Source organism: Paramormyrops kingsleyae, chromosome 4, assembly GCF_048594095.1.
Source record: "Paramormyrops kingsleyae isolate MSU_618 chromosome 4, PKINGS_0.4, whole genome shotgun sequence".
Classification (NCBI taxonomy): Eukaryota; Metazoa; Chordata; class Actinopteri; order Osteoglossiformes; family Mormyridae; genus Paramormyrops; species Paramormyrops kingsleyae.
The window spans coordinates 947,947-973,444 of record NC_132800.1 but is presented as its reverse complement, the minus strand read 5'-3'; the positions used below and the strand labels follow the sequence as shown (position 1 = coordinate 973,444).

General features: G+C 43.1%; 1 long non-coding RNA gene across 1 annotated transcript; it reads right to left on the bottom strand.

Annotated features, from left to right (window-relative positions):
- Positions 1 to 20,637: 20,637 nt before the first annotated feature.
- On the bottom strand, positions 20,638 to 21,982 carry LOC140589003 (uncharacterized). The gene is made up of 3 exons (XR_011990180.1): positions 21,544 to 21,982; positions 21,320 to 21,452; positions 20,638 to 20,737 (listed from the first exon to the last, which is right to left on the bottom strand). It is a non-coding gene; the product is annotated as an uncharacterized lncRNA (long non-coding RNA).
- Positions 21,983 to 25,498: the final 3,516 nt, after the last annotated feature.

Here is a 25,498-nt window from a genome sequence, read left to right as displayed (position 1 = left end):
AACGAGCCTGTAGGCAACGCAGAATGAAACTTAGTTCCTACCCCAAAGGCACAACAATAAATAAAGGAAATAAACAACATAAATGAACACAATAAATTAAACAAATTGACATAATTTACAATTATGGCAGTTAAAATGTGTATGTATATTGGTGTCTGTAACACTGTGATGTGTATAGGTACAGTATGTATATGAGTATGCCTATTGGTGCCTGTAACGCTGTGATGTGTATAGGTACAGTATGTGTATGAGTATGCCTATTGGTGCCTGTAATGCTGTGATGTGTATAGGTACAGTATGTATATGAGTATGCCTATTGGTGCCTGTATCGCTGTGATGTGTTTAGGTACAGTATGTATATGAGTATGCCTTTTGCTGTCTCTAATCCAGACCCTAATGGTGTCTAGGGGGGCAGCGTGTGGCTCAGTGGGCTGAGTGTGCAGCTCAGGGGCAGACATCCCTCCTTCATCAGCTTGAGGCCTGAGGTCAGTCTCACCTTCTGTGTCATATTTTGGTTTTATTTTATCTGTATCCATTCCTCACTGGAATACCAGGGTCTCTCTCTGCTGTGCTTTCCTTACAACTTTGCTATTTGTTTTTGTAGCACTCAATATATTAGCCCCACAATACAGTTCAGATCTGCTATTCCCAAATTAATTTAATTTTAACATAACTTTTTAAATGTGTTGCTTATTGTTCATTTCAATTATTTTTTATTATCTTATTTCTTGTATGCATGTTTCCATGTAATTTTATTTATATACTTTACTGTGAATGGAGAATTTGCTAATCAGTTCTCTCTAGCCTGGAAAGCACTTCCTCAATTCCTGTTGATTTTAAATACGCTCTACAAATAAATGACTTGCATATGGCTGCCCTCTAATGGATAAACAAAATTCAGCTACTCAAGTCAATATTAATACATTTAACCTTAGTATGTTTTATGGCATTACTGTGAGGCTTGACTGTATTTCCCTCCTCAATGATCAGTTTAATCTAGCTGGTGAAGCTGAAGGCAGAGATGGAAATTAGTTTAGTCGTGACTTCAGAAGTTACCCTGACAAGGGATTCTGTAAAATCAGAGATAGAGCTGATGGTTGGGCTGGTCATCGCCTGCTCCTTCTGACTGATGTAGGTCTGAATGTAAAGTTTCAAACTGATTAATAGGTATTAATCTGTTTTCTAATGTTCACACAAAAAGAGCTTTTACAATGTGATTCTGCATTTGATTCCTCCTTGACTGGGGGGTAAAGAGAAATAACTAGCAAGAGAGACAGAGAGAAACTTTTCAAAGTTGAACTGATTGTCCAAAGCCTTTTTGTTGTCAAATTTTAAATCATCTATTACTCACTGTAATCCTTTCTATACCCACCTCTGTATGACTTCACAGAGCATCACTGCCAATGAGTATTCTTAAATAAACTTCAGCTGGTACAAAATGCGGCAGCCAGAGTTCTCACAAACACTAAAAAATTTGATCACATCACCCCAGTCTTGTGGGGAAGATGGTGGCGCAGGAGGTAGTGCTATCGTTCGGCAACTGGAAGGTTGCAGGTTCGAGCCCTGGTTCCTCCTGACCCCATCAAAGTGTCCTTGAGCAAGACACTGAACCCCAAATTGCTCCCGGTGTGCAGGTTGGCACCTTGCATGGCAGCCTCTGCCACCGGTGTATGAATGTGTGTATGGATGGGTGAATGTGAGGCATAAATTGTAAAGCGCTTTGAGTACTCGTAAGAGTACAAAAGTGCTATATAAATGCAGTCCATTTACCAACAAAATAAGAGGGTTGCAGGTGAAAAAATTGAATGTAAAATTTGACAATTCAGGTATTCAGCACCATGGACAGCAGCCTACTGTTGCTTAAAAGGCATTATTATGCTCACTTTCAGTTTATAATTTTATATTTATGATCTACTAGAATAGAGTATGCATGCTTCAGTGTTCAAAAAGCACATATTGTTTTCTCATAATGCACATCTCTATTCACCCTCTGTCTAATCCCTCCCCCAATGAGTCCAGTGTGGTTTGATTGGTCGGTTTACCCTTCATTCCCCTGTCTTTCAGTCTGCAGACAGATCCTTGCAGGTAGGCAGACAATAAGGATTGTGTTATGAGGTGACCTCATCATGTAATGGAAGTAAGGGCTGCAATTACAATGAGGTGTTTTAGGCAGATGAGAGATGAGTGGTTTCTGTGCTGAGAGTTACTCCCTTTGCTATGTACTTTGCGTCTTAAGACTTTGCAGACCGTTTACATGCAGCTGAAGCCATATAACACACTAATAGAAAGGGAAAAGCATAATAGGTCCCATTTACTGAGTGTTACAGCAATATGCAATATATTATTTTATATATAAATTTCTTTTGATGTTGACCAGAAGGTATGTGATACCTCCCCCCCCAACTTATCAGATAAGTAAGAGCTGCTGTCAGCTGAGACAAGCTGGTGTGATTCGTTTCAATTCAATATTATTCGTGTCGCGCATTTTCACAACATTACATTGTCTCAAAGCACTTTACCTTATCCCTGCCCAAAGCCCACAGAGAGCAAGCCAGTGGCAAGGAAAATCTCCCTAGAAGGAAGAATCCTTGGGAGGAACCAGATTCAAAGGGGAAGCCCATCCTGCAAGTGCTGGCAGAGGAAGTGATATGAGCAAAATGGCAAAGTCCCAGTTCACACTGTCCATATTTTAAGATTAAAATGAGTAAAAAGTGGGCGGTCCTGATTTCGTGTCTTACATCACACTGCAAGATGGTCACTGACTGGTGGGCTCTGAGAGGAAGCTGTGATCTGAAAACCACAAACCATTTACATTTCATTTTGAAATATTTAAAAAATATTAATTCAATCAGAATATTTATTAAATAAAAATAATTACGAAAATACATGAAATATATATTTAAGAATTAATAAGCAACGCAATAAGACTTTTACTTTCACTAATTAATAAACCAATATTAAACTTTGACCAGCAGGTGGCAGCAAAGCACGTGTGAAGAAGAGGCCATCAGCGGTACAAAGCACTGGCTGTACAGGTTACAACACTGCAGACAAATCTCCCTGTTTAACTGACTCCTATGGTATGACTAGACAGATTGAGCAGGGCCGCATGAGAGAGGTCTCACTGCAGTTAGTGTAACCATTTATTTTACAACTCATCTGTCTCATTCTGCTTCATAAAGGTCACACCCCACTTCCAGCTTCCTCTGACGCAAGGAGATTCGTGCACAAATGGCTACAGCTTAAACTGAAACAATAATGATATATAAAAAGACATTTCATACAAACACAGCATAACCTTGCTGATAAAGCCTTGCGGTTTGTGCATTTATTTACACTAATAGTGGGTGTATGCTAATTATATTAACAGGATTAATAAGCGTGTATACTTAATCAGAATTCCCTAAGACCCGTGCTTTGTATTGGCCCTTCCCATTTTGACAACAACAAACTACATGTCACTGCAGGGCTTTAGAGACTAACTACTCCAATAATTGCGTAGTGATATTGAAGATAGTCATCGACTACGCCCACTAATCATGGCAGCCTTAATACATATATAAACAAAAGTTTTAATACGTATTGTCTCTGTTTACGTGATAACGAAGACCTAAATATATATTTGCTTTAAATATGTGACTCATGTTAGAGAAAATATAAGTAAACCATGAGGACAGAAAAGTCACGGAATAACAGGAATGACCGACATATAGTGCCAAACAGACAAGGTGCAAAGACTGTACTCATAGCACAAACAAAGTAAACGTAGTGCACTATGTAGGGTAAGTTGTACATTTGTTTGCACTTTGCAGCTTACCTTGCGTTGACTCTTTGTAGTACGGTCCCCACGACGGTGGTGGAAATATAAGGGGCTGGTTATCAGGGGGCATGGATTTTGTGGCAGTTTCTATATTGGCGTTGCTGGTGGAGGGAGCCGCATTTGTGGGTTTGTATTCAGCAATGGCTTGAATGTCCTGTGTATTAAGGCGAACTCGCGGACGATTACATCTCCCACACAGCATAGAATTAATAAGACTTGTTCACTGTCCTCCAGTTACTGTAATATTCTGGGAAGTTGTGATTGTTCAACTCCACTGCGCACAGTTAGGAGCAACTCCAACTCCACCTAGCAAACATACGTACGAGGTGATTGAGGTATGGAATGATTCTGACCCTGTATGGACGAATCATCCCCAAATTCTATTGAGTCCATGATTCACCCATATCATTGTGCCAAGGTTGAGCAGCACAACATGTTTTTCTAAGCCTCAGATCACAAGACCAGAGGATAGTGAGGATAGCTGAGAAGATCATTAGAGTCTCTCTCCCCTCCGTCATGGACATTCACATCACACGCTCCATCCGCAAAGCCACCAACATTGTGGATGACCCCACCCACCCCTCACATTATCTTTTCACCCTCCTAGCGTCTGGAAAAGCATTCAGGCCTTCACACCCAGACTCAGAAACATGGAGTCAGACTACTGAACTCTCAGGGACTGATCTGATACCACACACACACACACACACACAAACAGGTCTGTAATTATATCTCCGTGGGGACTCACCATTCATTTCTATGGGGAAAACTGTAATCCCAACATGACAACCTTAACCCCTACTCAGCCCTAACCTTAACCATAAGTAACCAAACCAATTACAAGACTTCTGGCATCTTTAGTTTTTTATTGTATTGACAGATCTTCGTGGGGACCTGAAAAAAAAAAACCCCAAAGCATCAAAATAACAGGTTTTTATCACATTGCGGGGGACATTTGGTCCCCACCATGTAATATAAACCTAATCCACAAACACACACACACACACACACAAACAGACACACACACACGTGTGCGCACACAGACACACACAAATTAGGTATCTGAGTCTTTGTGGGGATTCTCCATTCATTTGTATGGGCATAAGCCCAATCATAACTATGGCATTCTTAATCCAAAATCCCTACAGTAGTAAGCAAGAAGTAACAGTAAGTAACCAAACAAAATACAAGACTTTTGGAATTATTATTCCTTTGATTGCATTAACAGAATTTTATAAAACTGAGTCAGTTTTTTCTTTTGGGGACCAAAAACATGTCCCTACAAAGTCAAATTAACGTGTTTTTATAACACTGTGGGGACATTTGGTCCCCACAACATAATATATACATGACCACCCACCCAAACACACATAGACACACACACACACACACAGACTGGCTTACCTATATAATCTATAGATTCTTGAATGAAATATCTGCAAAGCAGCTATTATGGCATGGCCTTAGGTTTGAACATGCAGTTTTTAAGGACACTGCACTAACTATAAACGAAACACTGCACTAATTCTAAAATGGTTTTATGTGAACTTTATTTAACATAGAATAAAAAAGAAATCAAACCAAAATTTAGTCTCTCGAAAAACTTGTATATGACATATTAACGAAATTTAAAATACCAGGATACAGAATTTGAATAACAAGAACTATAGTCTTCTTTCTCAAAAGCGTGAACAACTATCTGAAGACCTACTAGTTCCTGAATTGTAGATGTTGCCTATGAAATTCGCTGAGAGTTGACGTCGCCCTACCAACGTCGCAAAAATGCTAATTGCGTCAACCAGCTATGGAAATACAGCGGCGGTACACCCCCAATACAGTGGTATTACGCATTACCGTAATGCTGCCTAGCAAAAACATAATGTCATAAAAAAAATTACAGACAGACACTATAGACAGAGCTGCGTGGTTTCCTATTGACAAGTAGATATATGATTTGGGGACTGAAAGGCGGCTAGATATCCAATCACGCCCAGCTACAGTATGCACAAACTGAAGATACTACTCCTGATTGGACTAGCTTCAAATTCGTCCCTCCCTGACAAAAAATTCTTTGTTTTCATTCGTTGAACATAATGTCAATACATATCTTCATACTATTCGACCAATTAAAACTCTCGGTGGTTTCCATAGAAACAAAATAATTGCAGTTTAAAGACAAACTTTCTGACAGAGAGATGGCGCAGAGGTGAGCAGCATCTCTTCTTATGTTTCTTGCTATTTCTTCAGATTATGTTTTGTTAGCATATTTAATTCTATATTTATTTTTATGTCCTGATATAGTACATGCAAATTTTGCCGCACAATATCGTTGAAATATATTTATAATTAGTTGTTTAAACTGTAGATGCTGTGGCCGTTATTCTAAATATGGTTGTTTATATTTAAATGGTAAGAGAAAATATTTGTGTTAAACTTAAAAACAATAAGACTTATGGTTGATATGATTGGTTATACTCGTCCGGCCTGTGATAATGCATTTCATCTGAAGATGTTATTCTGAAAAGATCGCCTATACGTTTACTTTTTAAATGTCCCATGTTCTTGAAGTAAGATTAACCTTTTGCTAGGTTCGGTATCATGGTGATGTTATAGCGTATCGAAGCAGCGTCATAATTTCGCAAGCTTTATTGTATTGTGAAGCAGTTTTAGCAATTCGGCCGTTACTGCCGGAGTAGCCTCGACGCCACGAGCAGCTAATGAAGGCTCTATCCCGTTCCATAGGTATTCTTGATGAATAGCATTTAGGAAAGAAGTTGAAAAAATACAGTGCCTTGTTTGGCTTTGCGAGTGTCACAGATGGCTAGTTAATTTTACGTCTTGTTTATTCACCAGAATGAGAATTGCGAGAGCTGTTTCCTGGACCAACGACCAGCACTGGGGAGCCTGGGACCTGTGGGACGAGGTGATCGACTGGGGAGATAAGGAAGGTTTGGAGGAGTACTCACCAGCGACACCCCCCACTGTCCAGGCTGGGGAGGTTATGGGGGGACTGGGAGGTGTGACTGACTGGTGTAAGGGAGGGGAGGGTATGAGCATGAAAGGCTCTGAGACTCTTCAGAGCAATTACGGCCTGACATCTGAAGAGTGGGGAATTTATAAGACGTACTACCTTCAGAAAAAGAAGAAGGTCAGGAAGAATAGGAGCACTCAGGGGATAGATGAGGTAAAGGGTGCGATTAGTGGGGAAAAGGTGGAGCTGGCAGAGAGGGAAAAACATGTGGGGGTGTACAGGTGGAGGCCACAGACCTGAATGTAGGCATTAATAAAATGCAAAATGGAAGCAAGGGGAAGCAAGGTGAGGTGGGGGTGAATGTGAAGGTGGTTAAGGTGGAGGGGGGGAAAATTTCCCTGAAGGCAGAGGATATGAAAGGAAATGTGAAGGTGGAGGCTGTGCAAGTCCAAGTGTGTGAGTTTGGGCTTGCAGAAGTAAATTATGGGGATGTAAATGTTGAGATTGTGGGGGTAGAAGTAGGGGAGGTAATTATTGAGGGTGCGGACATGGTGAGTGATGTAACCATATTGGAAATTATAGTAAGTGATGTACTAGTTGAGATTATAAATAGAGAAGGAGGTCAGGAGGAAACTGGCGGTGTAGAGATAGATGTGGGTCAGGTAGAGATAGAAGAGGTAGAAGTGGTGGGAAATTAATATTAAAGTTGAGCTTGTAGAGCTCTTTACATAGAGAACAGCTAAAATACGAAGAAGATGAAGTTGTGGTTCTGCTGCTGCTGTTTGGGGAACATTAAATAATTGAAACAGTATCTAAAATAATAAATCAAGTATGATAAATTTTCAGATGTATATGTGGAATGTTTCATAATAATGTTTAATGTTTATTAAGAGAAAAATGTATATTTCTAAGTAGATTTTTAAATTGCTCTTTAAAGTATTAATTTTCAGAATTCCAGAATTTCCAAAATCTCCAGGTAATTTAATTTGATTTCATTTTGTTTAAACTGCACACACATGAAAATGATTAGCCCTGTTTTGTATTTGTGTTTTATTTATTGTTTATTTATTAAGCACCCTATCCCTCATGGATGGCATGTTGTACAGGTCACCTGTGTTCCCATAAACTTTAACTTGTCTTGCAGTCTTGTTCCCCCCACACCCTCTGCTTGTTCCCTTCCTCTGTTTCTATCTTCACTCCAGGTCCAAGACGTTTCCAGCCCACTGTCCTTGGGAAAAGCCACCATCCGTGGCCACCGCTCCGGTTTCTCTGGTTCCTGTTCCTGCCCCCGTCCATGTCCTTGCCCTGCAGGTTCCCCTTCACCCTCAGGTCCCAGGCTTGTGGTACCGACGGTGTCCCTCCCCGCCCTATGGTCCCGACAGCGCCCCACTGCCTTACCATCCTGGCGATGCCCACAGTGCCTCTCGGCCCCAACCCTGCCTTCCCCTTGGCTCGATCTGGCCCTACTGGCCTCCCGAGACCCAGCAGGGGCTCGTGTCCCAGGGTCAACGCCCTGCTTTCTGGGGACCAGCAGACCCCCTAGCTCAGTCCTGTCCCCTCCTGCCTCAGATAAGTTTTTGCCCCAAGGTCCTGTCCCACCTTTGTTCTCCCAAAGCCCATTTCCAGCTCACCCTGTAGCGCCCCCATGTTTGTTCGCTTACCCTGCCTCAGTTCCTGCCCCAGTGCCCTGTCCCACCTTGACTCCTCCTGGGCCCATGGTTCTCCCTTGTCTGTCTGTTCTTCAGCTGTCCACCCTGTGTTAGTCTGTGTGTCAGTTGTGCCCTGCGTTCCCTGTCTTTTCTGGTTTCTTGCCCGTGTTTGGTTCCTGTTAGTGCGGTGCCCCTGTCTGAGCATCATGTTTGCCCTGCTGTGTACCCAGTGTGTCTCTATGGTGTTCTGTTGTGTTTTCGTCCTGGTCCTAGTTCTCTCTTACCCGATCGTGATCCATTTCTTTACTCCTGCGTGGTCTTGTCCTGTCGGGTCAGCAGTCCATATGGCCCTTTGCCCCGCTTGTGTCCTCTATCTGGCCCCGTTAACGGCCGTTCTCGTCTTCCCCGGCTCCTGTAATCCACACGAAATGTTTCTTGTCCCGTGTTATCACTCGTCTGTGGACCTGTCCTGCTGTGTGATGTACGTTCTATCATCCTGGTTGTCCCTAGTCTGTCCCCAGTTCTCCTAGTGGTGTCCCATCTTGCCCCCAGAGTGCCCTGTGCTGGTGTTGCCCCTGCCTATCCTGGTCTGTCTCGTCCCCTAATGGTGTTCGGTCTCTGCGCCCTTGTCCCGCAGCAGTGCCCATCTGGTGTCTTGTCCTGCCCTCTTCCACTGTGTCTCCCATCTTAGTGTACGTATAGCCTGCTGTCTTCCCCGCTGTCCCATCTGCTCCCTCACATGTCCTGTAAAAAGTGTCCTTCAGTCCTGCGATCCTCAGTCCAGTCATTGATGTTGCTGCCTGCATGTGCTCCCCAGTGTGTCCTGTGTCTAGTGTTCTTGCCTGATCCTCCCTACCCTGTTTGGACCCCTTGTGGTCTGTTTCCTTTGCCCTTCCTGTAGTGTAGTTTTCTTTAATAAAGCCCCTTTTGCTTTTCCTCCATGCCTGTCTTAGCCTCTGTCCTTGCCCTCGACGTGACACCATTACAGTGTGACCAGGTAAATGCTTCTAGCTGGACACCACACTACTGTAAATGCTGCTGAAGGCTTACCTCAGTTTATCATTATTCCCTTCATCTTGAAAGAGAACAGCAGCAACAAGTGGGAAAATGATTAAAAAGTAAAGAACACTGTTCTTCTTAAGGTAAAGTCATTATTGGAACTGAAATTAGAATAATGAAATACATTCAACAGAATGGTTGTCCATCCATCCATCTTCTGAAACTACTTTATCCCAACCAAGGTCACAGGGAGTCTATCCCAGGAACAATGGGCACAGACAGGGACCAACCCTGGGCAGTTGCCAACACACCTCAGGGCACACGCACACACAACTACAGGGCCAGTTTAGACTAATCAATCAACCTATCCTGCACACTTTTGGACTGTGGGAGGAAACTGGAGCCCCCAGTGAAAACTCACACGAACAGCGTGCAAACTCTACACAGATAGGACCCAGGACCAAACCCAGGACCTTCTCGCTGTGAGGCAGCAGCACTAACCACCGCGCCACCCTGTTGAAATGGTCGTTTGTAAAATAATACATTCAGGTTATGTTATTGTAGATCTGGAACGTGGTGTTAAAATGTAGTGGTGAACTTAAGACTGCCCATTCAGTATCGCTGTTCTCCTAATGATAGACACAACAATTAATATTAAATATTTTATATAAGACATCCGGAGGCTGCAGGGCATCGTCCAAGCAGCAGAGAAGCTCATTGGCTGCAGCCTCAACCTCAGTGATTCACTATCTGCCCCAAGAACAAAAAGGCGACCTGGCGAGATCATGCCGACCCCTCCCACCTCAGCCATAATCTCTTCCAAATTTTCTTTTATTCCCCTCAAAACTGCATTGTGGAAAAAAGGGATGAGTACAGATTGGGCAGCAACAAATATTTAACAGACATGGTGACAATGAGTGACTTTGCTATACAGCAGAGGGACAGTGTTTGCTGGAAATTTGGGCTGACAAGAGTATCCAGGAAAAACTTGATGCAACTCACAAAAACTCAAAAAAAAATAAATATTTGGTAAAATATGGGTCTATCTTCTTATATGTGTAGCACGAATAAATAAAAATGCCTGTGTGGCATACTAGCATGGCTCTATATGATGGCCATGTGTCTGCGTGCCCAAAATGACTCCAAATCAGCCATAAAATTAGGACAGTAATCATGAGCTCCATTGTGCTGTGCAATAGCACTTTTCTTCCTTCATTTTTTTCAAAACAAAACATTGCACAGTGATGATGAAAGCATGCTCAGACCTGGAACGTTAAGCGCAATGTGGGCACAGGCGAGTTGGGGAGTGTGGAGGGGGGAACAATCATGCTCAGGCATGATATAAGGCAACCGGGCCAAATGTGAGTACACCCTAACACTGACCATTTGTCAGGCTGAGCTCTACCTGGGAGGGTCCTGGAGCAGCTACTGGAAGAGGTGGTGCAACTCTACTCACCTCATCCACCTGACAGACAACCTCAGTGCCTCAATACCTACACTGGAAGAGCAGCGTGCAAGGGAACAGCAGGCCATGAGATACAGACACCATCACGAACGGCTACATAGCCAAAGACTCCACTCGCTCACAGAGAGCGTCGCTTGTGATGAAACCCAGGGCTTCATGACGAAGCATTTGTGTTATTTGTGATTATAGCATTATGTGATGTTTCCTCTGTTTATGTTAAAGTTCAGTGGTCAGTTTAACAGATAAACCACACACAGTTCCTTAATAACTATATTTTATTCTTCAAAACAAATATAAAAATGATTATGAAAAAATATATATTCTGTGAGCTTGCTGGAAAACAGTTTGTCCAGCATGAGCCAGCCTCATCCAGAGGGCTACTCTCCTGCTGTCAGTCATCCATTGCCATGTCAGAGCCAGCCTCGTCCTGAGGGCTGCTCTCCTGCTGTCCGTCATCCATTGCCATGTCTGAGGCAGCCTCATCCAGAGGGCTGCTCTCCTGCTGTCTGTCACCTTTTTCCAGCATGAGCCAGCCTCATCTAGAGGGCTGCTCTCCTGCTGTCCGTCATCCATTGCCATGTCTGAGCCTGCCTCGTCCAGAGGGCTGCTCTCCTGCTGTCCATCATCTAGTTCCAGGTCTGAGCCAGCCTCGTCCAGAGGGCTGCTCTCCTGCTGTCCGTCGTCTAGTTCCAGGTCTGAGCCAGCCTCGTCCAGAGGGCTGCTCTCCTGCTGTCCGTCGTCTAGTTCCAGGTCTGAGCCAGCCTCGTCCAGAGGGCTGCTCTCCTGCTGTCCGTCGTCTAGTTCCAGGTCTGAGCCAGCCTCGTCCAGAGGGCTGCTCTCCTGCTGTCTGTCATCCATTGCCATGTCTGAGCCTGCCTCGTCCAGAGGGCTGCTCTCCTGCTGTCCGTCGTCTAGTTCCAGGTCTGAGCCAGCCTCGTCCAGAGGGCTGCTCTCCTGCTGTCTGTCATCCATTGCCATGTCTGAGCCTGCCTCGTCCAGAGGGCTGCTCTCCTGCTGTCCGTCGTCTAGTTCCAGGTCTGAGCCAGCCTCGTCCAGAGGGCTGCTCTCCTGCTGTCTGTCATCCATTGCCATGTCTGAGCCTGCCTCGTCCAGAGGGCTGCTCTCCTGCTTTCTGTCATCCATTGCCATGTCTGAGCCAGCCTTGTCAAGTGGGCTGCTCTCCTGCTGTACGTTACCATCTTGTTTGGCAGCAGGGCAATCACTAGCCATCTCAATGCCGCCTTCAGCCATGGTAGCAGTGTCTGTATCTCTTGGCGTAGTCCTCCTCAGCTTCTTCCAGAACCTGAGAAGAGTGCCTTTCTTTTTTGGGCCCTGAACATTTTTTTGTTTAGGGCCCTGCACCTTTGTGCAACTTAAACCCATAATGAAATTATGCAAACGATATAGCTTAGATTCTCTTTCACCAGTGCTTCCTTTGAGAGAGTCTCTAAGAATGAAATGTGAAGGTGCAATTGCTTCTTATATAGAAAAATCTTCCTTCGATGACATCACTGACCAGTTCCGGAATTCTGTTCTGTTGACATCACAGAGGGCCCTCCATATAAGGCATTTGTCATTTCATTGTTTATACCAGTATAGGGTATGCTGATTGATTAAAAAAATAATATAAAATTATTATTTAAAAAAAAAATACCTGTGTGTTTAGAAAAATAATACCTGTGTGCGTGTGTGTGTTTTCCCTTATCCTACCAATACTATCCACATTATTACTTAAAAGCTTGTTTGACATCCTTTAATGCTGGTAGTTTTCAGTAACTTCAATTAAACATGAATTGTGTTAATATGATGAAACTAATATGGGGTCATTTTGACCCCAATATAATATAATTGAAATTATCACATGGTCATTTAAACTTCAACACTTTTAAGTATGTATTGACTTGAAAGTAGGGTGTCATGGAGGCTTAGCTGGTGGCCCTGTTGTCTGTCACCGATGGGTTTGGGGCTTTGAATCTCATCACTCCTTGGCAGGGGTGCCGTAATGGCAGGGGAAAGTTACAATGATTCCAAGGGCCCCTGAATGACAGGCGGCCTAAAAAATTGGGAGAATAGCTGGATTGGTCTGGACTGGGGGGCCCAATATGATATGCCTTCATGGGGCCCACAATCTCTAGCAATGCCCCTGCTGCTCGGTGTATGCATGAATGTTTTCCTGCAGACATTGTTTAGGCTAATTGGTGCATCTACAATTTCCCATAGTGTATGAGTGTGTGTGTATATGACCTGTGATGGACTAGCATCCTGCCCAGGATGTACCCCAGCCTTGTGCCCTGTGCTGCTTGGCACGAGCCCCAGGTGACTCTGCCCAGTACAAACAAACTGATGGTTGGGTGATTTTTCGGGTCTGGACGGCACAGAGGCTCAGGACACATAAGTTACATCACACCTTTGGGGGCTGGGAGTCAAAGATCACTTTTGCTCTGTGTGTGAGGTTTGCATGTTCTCCTAGTGTTATATGAATTTTCTCTGGATCCTCTGTTTTACTCCCAAGATTGAAAGAGGTGTACTTAGGTAAATTAGTGTCTCTAAATTGGCTTGTGTGTGTGGGCGTGTGTGCGCCCGGTAATGATCTTTGCGGTAATGATGCCGGTCCTTGTTTTTGCTGCTCCAAGCTCCCTCGCAGACAGAACATCATCTTACCGTAGGAACAGCAGTATCTCAAGTTGTTGACGGAGCACATGTGGAAATCTGTGGCTGCTGCATCTGTGTCTTCAAATTTAGTCCTTGATTCTGTGTGATACTTTAAATTAGGACCCTAGAAAACATTAATTGAACAAATAGTTCCATTTATTACAGTAGCATAAGTGGAAATTTGTGTTTTTAAAAGCACTAATCAAACCAGAAATAGCAAACAATGATGCGACATTATGAGGAATAAATTGACATACTCATAAAAAATTGGAATGATAAAAAAAAAAAACACCAGATAGAGTGACAAAAATCCTCTCATTCAAGGCAGTAGGATGAGGGATTTACACACACACACACACACACACACACATACATATTGTACTGCCATTGTTATGAGATAATCAATTTATTTATTTATTTATTTACTTTATTTTTTACATATTTTGCATATTCACTTGCCAGTGCTTTTAATGTTGATCAGTGTGTGTGTGTCGGTGTCTGTTTGGCTTTGCACAGATCACATTTGTTGATCAAAATGTCCCCAAAGTTTGGTAAAACTCTAAACTTACTTTTGGTTAAGGTTAGAGCTGGGTGGGGGTTATGTGTCCCGTCAATAGGATTAGAGTCTTTTTTCACCCATAGAAATGAATGGAAGGTCCCCATTTAGATAGGTACACCAATATGTGTGTGTGTGTGTCTGCGTGTTTGTGTGTGTGAGCAGGTATACCTTACCTTATCGGGACACAATGTCCCCACAACATGATGATTACCTGTTTTTTTCCCTTATGGGGACCAATTTCCTGGTCCCCATCAGGAAAAACTCAATTTAATAAAAATCTATGACTCCAATGAGAAAAAAAAAATTCAACAACTGTAGTATTTTGCTTGGTTACTTATTTAGCATTTTTCCCATAAAAATGAATGAGCAGTGCCCAAAAACATATGATTACATGACTGTGTGTGTGTGTGTGTGTGTGTGTGTGTGGGACTGCATAGCCTTGGAAAGCCAACCTACTCTCAGGAGAGTCTAAGCCCAACTTTTTCACAGAGTTACTGGTTTAAAATATTCAGAAAAATTGAGGAAGCAAAAACTTCCAAATGGTGAACAATGTGGGAAGCTGTGGGCAGCTAAAACTGTCTGCAGGGGTCCATATATCACAGGAATCATCGGCACGACTCTGGAGCTGTGACATTTTAAAATGAGACCGTTATAGTCCCCCTTTTCTTAAAAAGCATTACGGAAAATCAGATCAGTGAGATTTTAAACAAGAACCCAGTGTCAAAGCTGCGGGAAATCAAAAGCCAGGCCTATGGCCACCGCTGATTGTGAATAGGACTTGGCTTCAGTAGACTTTCAAATATTTCTGCGTTTTTGAAGTTTTTCAAAATTAGTGAAATAGTATTTTATAATATTCTTTTCACTATCAAGTGTGAAGAATACTTCAGTTTGATCCGAAACGGTGAGTACAGTCCAGCTTGAGAAGTAATTCTTTTAGAGAAGCAGATTAATATGGTCAATAATTTTTTGAATATTACTTAAATATACTACGCTTCACTAACTGTATATATTGTGCGTAATTAATATGCAAAATATGAATGGCATATGAAAGGTGTATTGGCTCACTGGATGGCTTCATACCTCCACTCTGCATGTTTGCAGTTTGCACACTCATTTGTGAGGGAGCCTAATTGGGAGAGTCTTCGGTTTAAGACAGGTCATAAACGGCTGCTTGTCTTGTACCCTCAGATTCATAATGGATGTGAAAACGTGCATTGATTTCTTGGAGGAAAGACGAGAGGAGAAACTGAGGGAGATGGTGGATTTTATATTGCATGAATTAGAAGATTTAGAAAATTCAGCTTCTGAGCTGGAAATGGAAATCAAGGGGTTTTTGAGTAAGTGTACAGAAGAGATTGTTGCCATGAGAGAGAAAGAGAAGAAAGACAAGGCAGAGGAAGGAAGTGTGTCACACTAACAAGGACATTTTTATTTCTGCTTTTCAGAGCTCTCCACCCTGGAAGCCATATAAACATGGTGCCTGTGGTTTCTGACCCACCTCCTCAAAGCGACGGCCTCTCTCCTGAGCCCTTAAATGATTTTTGTTTTTTACTTGTATTTAAATATATACATAATAAAACTTGCACCTCTGTGTTCTATGCTTCCTTACTCACAGCCTTAACACGCTCTAAATAATCCTAAACTATATTTCAATGTTTAATTGGATTCAGCATGAACAGCCTCTACCATCCAGGCGCAAACAAATATGTAAAACATAGTATAGTGTGAACTTCTCCAACTTTCTTGATAAGAAACATGGTTCTTGTGGGAGTAACGCAAGTTTGCTGGGAGTGGTTGACCTAGTGAATAAATATAATGCAACAGCAAATAAATCGATGTGTAATTTACCTACAAAACATTCACTTATGTGCAATCAAACCAAATTAGTCGTAATAATGAAAACAGGCACAGCACTGTAATGTTAACATTACAACACAGAATAAATGGCTTAACGTAACAGGACAATATTAAGATAGCAAAAATGTATACAATAATATATGATGAATAATAAGCCAGCGATTTACTGTATGCTTTTACTTACCCGAGAATACACCAAGATACTTTGCCCACACTTTCCCCTCTACAGTTCATACCACAATGTTTATTATATTTTAGAGTAAAAATAAACAAAATATTAACACAAGCCAGATGCCATCCAAATTTCATCAAATTTTATCAACAAAGTTTAAAAAAACATAACAAAAATGTTAAGTACCCAGACAGAGTGATGGAATGAAATGAATCTGCACGTGGTGAAAGGTCATGTGACTGTATCGCAATAATTATAATATCAGATTAAACAGACAATTATGCAATTATTATTAATCTGAATAACTTTTAGTTTTGCTGATTTCACCATGATATGTTGCTATTTAGTACGGTTAAATGGAGTTTTAAACCCCTCTAAGGTACGAAATGACCCCAAAGAGTGTTTTAGGGTACTGCTTACTACAAAGTGTGCAAGAGTGTGTTCCAAGAGTGAGCAGAGCACTGCATCATGAGTCAAAGATCTGTTCACACCACTGCCTTGTTCTGTTCACATGCAGCTTTTGTTGTAGCTGCCAAATATCTGCACTAGCCCACATTGAAGGATTTGGTAACAGGTGTGGCTTCCCAAGTTATTCTTACCTTGCACCCAATCCCTCACTGTACACTAAGTGGGTATATAAAAATAAACAGATGAGTCTGAAACTCTTGCAGAAAATAGCTGTTAAAGCATTCATCGGTTTGTGTTTGTATAGTAATGTAAAACCTGTTATTTTGACAATGTGCGGACCACTTTATCAGTCCCCACAAGGGGAAACTAAGTTTTATAAAAATCCATGACTGCAATCAAAAAACTTTTCCTGTAGAAATGACATGAAAGTCCACACAAAGATATGAATACAAATGTGTGTGTGTGTTTTTTATTTCAAATTTCATAAAATGGTGCCTTCCTTTGGCAGTATGTTTAAATAATCTGTCCCTTTTCAATAACTGAAGTTCATGCAAAATCCACTGAGAACCACACAGCCCTGTTTGAGCACCTGCCCTTTAGACCGTGTGTGTACCTCACTAGCAGAAGGACATGTAGAGAATGGCAACAAGTAGAAGCTTATGGCATAAAAAGCAAGAGTATATTGGTCGTCCAAGATTAAAGCCATCAGTGCTGCTCCTCAAGCAGTAATAACACTTTACATTAAAGGAGCCCCCCTCTCAACATTTCATTTGGACTATAGACAAATATATTTTAAGAGGTGCTTCTCATTGAATGAAGGTAAAGCTCAGTTTTCAGGGATTTTATTCACAGGCCACACTGAAGGAAGGTGACCCAGCTATATACACCCAGTATGCACTGGGCCACCTGCCTACTGTAGAGCCCTGTCCTTTTGTGCTCTTCCTTCCCGTGCTCAGATGACCTCCTGCCAGAGCAGAGCCCATCACAACCACAACACTTCACTCAGGTGTCCTACTCTGTGTCTGAACTCCAAGAAGCATGGGGACACTTGAGACGGAATGGAAGTCCATCTCACATACTGTAGGCTATTTACAGACACGGGTTCTCCTACCTGCTTGCTGAACCAAGCCAAAGCTAATGTTACCATCTTTTAATCAGCAGGAGTTTTCACCACAAGGGGCGCTAAAAGAACATAGAATGCTTGTGTGGTGCATTTGCTAGTGATTAACACTGCGAGCCATTCACTATTAGTAGAAGTCATAAAATTACGATTTTGCCATCATTTCTGTAATGCAATTCCCAGTAGGCACTTCTCCATAATCTGGACCCAGGATTCATTTTAAAAATGGAATTTAGAAAGCAGCACTTCACTTTGATGTAAATATAGCACTACGTGAATGCTGATTTAATAAACAAGGATGTTGATCAGAAGAGGAACAGAAGGGATAAATAAACTCACCTAGTACTTCAGTATCCCTGTCACTCACATGCAGTCCATTCAGCCAGGGATAATTCTCCTCTTCTATGTTCATTGTTGTCATAAGATCTCTTTCATTCTATCATCTGTATGATCGTGGAGGTCCTCTGTACATGTTTGTGTGCTTTGTTGAATTCCTATTTTTATACATAGTATTCTGTGAAGTGTTTCTCCTTTAATATTATGTACTTCATGTTTGGCATTGGACCACAAACAATTCTGGTATGTTGGTACATAATGGCAGTAAAGTTCTGATTCTGATTATCCTATGAACAGATGAAATATACACTGCTGGTTGTGGGATTACCCCAGGAACAATCAGAATACACATCACAGATCCTGGGATTAGAGATTATCCCATGTAGAGGTAGAATACATATAATGCTTACTGGGATTAGAGATTATCCCATGTAGAGGTAGAATACACATTAGATTAGATTAGATTAGAGATTACCCCATGAACAGGCAGAATATACATCACAGTACCTAGGTTTACAGATTATGAAAAGGCAGATATAGTGCTGATATATGGGAATCACCGCCAGTAGTGGGTAAAATTAGGACACGCAACAAGTGTACAGAAACAAGTCCTGATTTTCAGAAGCAAAGCGGGGCTCGTGAAGATGCATGACAGTCTGTCTCCTCCCTGTCTTTAATCACTTGAACACCCCTCCCCCACAAACCTGTTTGATGTATGGCTCATTAGAACATGTGACCAGGAGCAGATGGCCAAAGGGTGTCATAATGGGGGAAACGTGACCAAACAAACTGTTCCATATGGATGGTGTGACACGGAGCCAACACTAACATTTCAGCAAAGGCACCTGCTGACCTGTAACTGTTGACCTGTGAGGTTAGTTGACAATCGTCTCATTCAAAGTGGAAGTACATCTCTGCCAGGGTGATCAGGGGTATGGGAAGCCAGGGGACAGAAAGCAACCTGCCTGGGGGGGTGGAGTGGGATGCAGGTAGCATGGGCAGACACACAGAAATCTCACAGCGGCAAACATACAGCTTTCCTGCCCCATTGGAGCATGATGGATTTATTCATTAAAGTTATGCTGTCCGGATCAGTGACAGGAAATTAACAGAGGACAGCCCAGTGATACAGGCTTCTGAACACATAAACTAAATAAACAGTAGTAGAGTGAACCAAGACAGCATATGTGACATGTTTGTATTCACATCTTTGTGGGGACCCTCCATTCAACAGGAGGATTATGAACCAAGGCGGTGTCTTGGACTGTGACAGCACAGTAACAACTCAATGACACAGAATTCTGAACAGACAAACTTTATAAAAAGTAGGATATTCAACTAAGAGAATGAATCACTGTCTGAGACACTAACATCACAATGACATCACAGGCTTCAGATCACACATTAAATAAACATGGATATTCAAGAGAATGAATCACTGTCGGTGACAGCGACAGCACAGTAACATTAGAGGCCTCTGAACACAAGAACCAAATACAGCCTGGAACCTGCACAGTGGGGTGATTTGGGTTTCACTCCAGAAGGCAGATGCGTGCAGGGATGCTAATTCAAATGTTAGCCTGCTTGTCCTCAGCTCAGTGTCGTGCAGCAGGGCTCTGTGAAGGGACCTTATTCTCCAGAGTGGTTTTAAAGGGGACCGTGCTTCAGAAACTGTTCCCACCTGTCATTAAGGGACTGCAATCCTTACAGTCTCAAGCCAGATGCCTGGCAGTTTGTTGGAATTTTTATATTATTTTAATATCAGTTTGTACCTGGGAAGTAATTTGTAAGAAATTTAAAACCAAATAATCAGAATGTCAAACAAATAAAGAAAAGTAGCTAACAAGCTGTTGCTGCTGTTAAACACTCTAGAGATAGACTTATAGATACAGGCTGGGAGATACACTTAGACCGACAGACACAGGTTGAGAGATGCACTTGATTGATGGATTCTGGCTGGGAGATACACTTAGACCGACAGACACAGGTTGAGAGATGCACTTGATTGATGGATTCTGGCTGGGAGATACACTTAGACTGACAGACACAGGTTGAGAGATGCACTTGATTGATGGATTCTGGCTGGGAGATACACTTAGACTGACAGACACAGGTTGAGAGATGCACTTGATTGATGGATTCTGGCTGGGAGATACACTTAGACTGACAGACACAGGTTGAGAGATGCACTTGATTGATGGACTCTGGCTGGGAGATACACTTAGACTGACAGAAAACAGGTTGAGAGATGCACTTGATTGAAGGATTCTGGCTGGGAGATACACTTAGAGTGACAGACACAGGTTGAGAGATGCACTTGATTGATGGATTCTGGCTGGGAGATACACTTAGAGTGACAGACACAGGTTGAGAGATGCACTTAAATTAACAGTGACACAGAGATATTGAGGGGATCCACTCTTCAAACAGGATCTCTGTGCTCCAGTTGGGATCTATGGCCTCCAAGCACTCCGCTCTTACTGCAGCTCAGCCAGGCTGGGCTGGGCCCGGCGAGGGTGGCGGGGGCCACTCGCACTCGGCCTTCTGTATGAGGGAGATCTGAGTGATGTGGGGCCTCTGACAGCCGTTCTCTGTGTCCTGCTGTCCTGCCCGCCGGCAGCGTGTGTGACGGTAAGAGACCTGTTACAGCTAGTATGCATGGAGTGGGTCCTTGCTGAACCACAGGCAGGCCAGGCCTCGTTCCACATCAGTGTTGTGTGCAGACCTCCCTGTGAGCAAAAACAAATGGCTAATTTAACATGCGCTCTGACAGGCTCCTGAGGGCCAGTGGGCCCAGGGTTTGCTTGTCCTCCTCACAAGCTGGAACAGCCGGGAGCCCGATCTGGATGGGCCCACTGCCAGGCCTACAAGAGCCGGCACGCTCAGCCACAGGTGTGCGCCGTGGCACTAGCTACCTAACGGACCCAAACCTTCATCTATCAGCACCAAACTGAGGGCATCGGTGACCCAAAACACATCAGAACCATATATTCTGGGGAAGTCGGTATGCGAGGAAACGTACTGGACCAGTGAACACTCATCATCTCATCAGAGATCGATCAACCATGCTCTTCATGTGACACTATCATCAGTACATGTGGCAAAAAAATCCCAGGTGCCATTGTGGGTGTGGGCACTGCCCCCTGGTGTTCAGTGAGTGTGGGCTCGACATACCGACAGGCATGTTTGAGAGTCTGCCTAAATGAATTAATTTCCTCCTTTTTCAACAAAATCAACTCAATTAATTTGCTTAAGGAGCAAAACAGTTTTGAAAGGGTTCGATAATTTTACCTGGATAATGAAATATTTACCTGGATAATGAGAGAACAGCCAGGGAGGAACTCTGGTTGTCTACGATACATCTGTCCACATGGACGTAGATCCTAGCCAGATCACAGACTCCCTCTACAGCACTCAGCCAGGGGACCGCTCTTCCAGGGAATGCTGAGAACATGAGACCCAAGAGGCGTGTTTTGGACAGAACAGGAGCAGTCAGTCACTGGGTATAATCAGTGAGATTGATGTGCACACCCACCAGGGATATGCACACAGCACTGTGTGTTCCTGTGGAGGGCTGTCATTTCGGGCTCTGCTATTGTGAGTTCCTGTGTGGAAGAAGAGAAGCCTTCCAAAGCAACACAGCACGGCTCTGTGAGTCACTGAAGGCAGTGTTACCCAAGCACACTGCAGCTCAGCGGCTCCACACGTGTCTCCAGCCCAGAGCATGCTGGGACTGCATGCAGACGACTCATGCATAGAATCAGCCCTCAATTTCTGGCACAGGGGCTCCATTACCATCACGCCTTAGGGTGTTCTGGGAGAGTGAAACACAGGGTCGACAGGGTCAAACAATGCATCGCCAGTGCTGGACCCAACACCATATTCAGTGTTGCTGGCGTGCCACAGGTTTCTGCTGGACCAGCAGTCTCCGCATGAGCAGCTCTCCATCCCAGCAGCATGGTGGGAAAACCGGCTGTGAGTGGCACCTTCACTCTGTACACAAACAAAGGCACAGACACTCACAGTCTATGGCTCACAGCAGATTTTTGGAGCCCTCTGGCATCCATTCCTGGGAAAGACAACATTCCATTTGCTGGGCTGCTTGGCCCGTCAGTGTTTTGATGAGCTCTCAGAGACTCGGCACTGAGGCTCGAAGTCCTGGTGCCTTTGTCTGAAGTTGCAATAGCGGCACCTTCACCAGCATTCACCAATGCTTCCCCGCACTTCCCCATGCATCCTGCTTTGGGACAGGTGGGGGGAGTCAGGGCGTGAGCGGTGTTTAGCACTGCTCTTAGTCCATCATCCAACGAGGTCAAGCTTCTTTCATTCACTTGGCAAAGGTGATTTACTGTCTGGCACTTTCTATAAATGTTAAGCTGACAGGCTGGAAGATTGAAACTAGACCCCTTTAGCACCATCCTCCCATTTTTATTTATTATTTTTCAGATTAAAAATGTATTTATTTGTTCTGACAGAAGTTTTATAAAGTTTCAGCTGGCTATTATGTATATGAATTTCCTGATCTAAATGACTGGTTTGAAAAACCTTCAGGGTAGATCTTAAATGTCTCCTATTCCTATTTTAATCCCTGCTAATCAGTATTGTTTGTATCCAAGCCATGCAACAACAGATAGCAAAACTAAGATCTTTCCTCTTCTATAGCAACACAATAACTTATGTACGTCCCTCCTCAGCGTTCGTCCTACCAGCTGGGATTCCACCAATCAGGCCTCAAGTTTAGTGAGACATCATGGAGATCAGTTCTCAACTGAGGGCAACTCTGGTGGTGAAAAGGTAGGACCACATAGTACTCCCTGGGGGGCATCTGGGGTCAAACGGTGAGGAGAAACACGCACAACGGATTCTGCCTGCGGCTGTCAACTTCAGCCTGAGCAGTGCCTATGGGTGTCAACTGGACCAGAGATGGATTAGGTCTGTCCAGAGATGCAGGGGCTCCGTAGCTCAGGCAAAATTGGTTTAGATCTGTCATTGACCTGCTGACAGAGGTGCATACTGGGAAGGCCACATATGAATCCATTCTGAGGGTGTGCTTGTCTTTTATACTTCCTGTTAGTGGTCAGACAGCAGATGAAATTGCAGAATGTGGTCTGCAGTCTGTTGAACAGTTCAGGTTAACGGAATATTGATCCAGAGCATGGATCCCAATGGAAGCTGACTCCCAGCACAGCAGAGGCATTAAATATAAGGAAAGAGATGAATATTGCTGAATGACAGTTATGAAGAAAAGTGGGCCTAGTGGAGTATAACATATACCTAGCCAGCTCTCACCAAGGCATAATGACTCGCTTCATTCACATTGAAAGGTATGACATGAAGCACTTCAGCGATTTCTACAGACACCGGGAAAACATTAAAAGAATTCACAGACATCTGAAAGCACCAAATATACCTATAGCCACTGGTATTAATGTCAGTTTTTCTATGATATATGGGTTAAACGGAGGGTTTTAAAAAGTGGCGTAATGCAGAGTAGACTTTGGTACAATCCAGAGGGATGGTCTCCTTTGTACTGAAGCCATTTAAAACTAATGTCTACTTAGGAGACATTACTCTATAAAGAGCAAGTTGAGGGAGGCGTAAAGACAATTTCTCCACAGGTATTAATAAAGTATCAGTTATTCTAATTATTTAAAATGACTTTACCTTAAGAAGCTTACTAACAGAACAGTGTTCTTTATTTTTTAAATCATTTTCCCACTTTTTGCTGCTGTTCTCTTTCAAGACGAAGGGAATAATGATAAACTGAGGTAAGCCTTCAGTAGCATTTACAGTAGTGTGGTGTCCAGCTAGCAGCATTTACCTGGTCACACTGTAATGGTGTCACGTCGAGGGCAAGGACAGAGGCGAAGACAGGGATGGAGGAAAACCAAAAGGGGCTTTATTAAAGAAAACTACACTACAGGAAGGGCGAAGGAAACAGACCACAAGGGGTCCAAACAGGGTAGGGAGGATCAGGCAAGAACACTAGACACAGGACACACTGGGGAGCACATGCAGGCAGCAACATCAATGACTGGACTGAGGATCGCAGGACTGAAGGACACTTTTTACAGGGCATGTGAGGGAGCAGATGGGACAGCGGGGAAGACAGCAGGCTATACGTACACTAAGATGGGAGACACAGTGGAAGAGGGCAGGGCAAGACACCAGATGGGCACTGCTGCGGGACAAGGGCGCAGAGACCGAACACCATTAGGGGACGAGACAGACCAGGGTAGGCAGGGGCAACACCAGCACAGGGCACTCTGGGGGCAAGACGGGACACCACTAGGAGAACTTATATATTGTCTTATTGTTATTGTCTTATTGTTTTTAAGTTTAACACAAATATTTTCTCTTACCATTTAAATATAAACAACCATATTTAGAATAATGGCCACAGCATCTACAGTTTAAACAACTAATTATAAATATATTTCAATTGTGCCGCAAAATTTGCATGTACTATATCAGTGTCACGATCCGCTCCGTCCGATCCCGATGTGTGCCACGCCCCCTCATTACCTTGTGTTCATTCCTGTTTGTGATCATCTGTGTCCTGTTTCATTTGATTAGTCCTGTGTATATTAGACCGCGTCTCCCCATGTATGCCAGATTCGGCATTGTATTGTCCGTGGATGTCTCTGCGTGCTTGTCATTTGCCAATTAAACCCCGTTACCTGACTTCCTGGCTGCTGTCGCCTGCTTCCCGGCTCGCCTCCGTTGCCGAACGTGACAATCAGAACATAAAAATAAATATAGAATTAAGTATGCTAACAAAACATAATCTGAAGAAATAGCAAGAAACATACGAAGAGATGCTGCTCACCTCTGCGCCATCTCTCTGTCAGAAAGTTTTTGTTCAACCTGCAATTATTTTGTTAGAACTATTGAAACCACCGAGATTTTTAATTGGTCGAAAAGTATGAAGATATGTATTGTCATTATTTTCAACGAATGAAAACAAAGAATTTATTGTCAGGGAGGGACGAATTTGTAGCTGGTCCAATCAGGAGTAGTATCTTTAGTTTGTGCATACTGTAGCTGGGCGTGATTGGATATCTAGCCGCCTTTCAAGCCCCCGAATCATGTATCTACTTGTCAATAGGAAACCACGCAGCTCTGTCTATAATGTCTGTCTGTAATTTTTTTTATGACATTATGTTTTTGCTAGGCAGCATTACGGTAATGCGTAATACCGCTGTATTGGGGGTGTACCACCGCTGTATTTCCATAGCTTGTTGACGCAATTAGCATTTTAGCGACGTTGGTAGGGCGACGTCAACTCTCAGCGAATTTCATAGGCAACATCTACAATTCAGGAACTAGTAGGTCTTCAGATAGCTGTTCACGCTTTTGAGAAAGAAGACTATAGTTCTTGTTATTCAAATTCTGTATCCTGGTATTTTTAATTTCGAAGATATGTAATATACAAGTTTTTTGATAGACTAAATTTTGGTTTGATTTCTATTTTATTTTATGTTAAATAA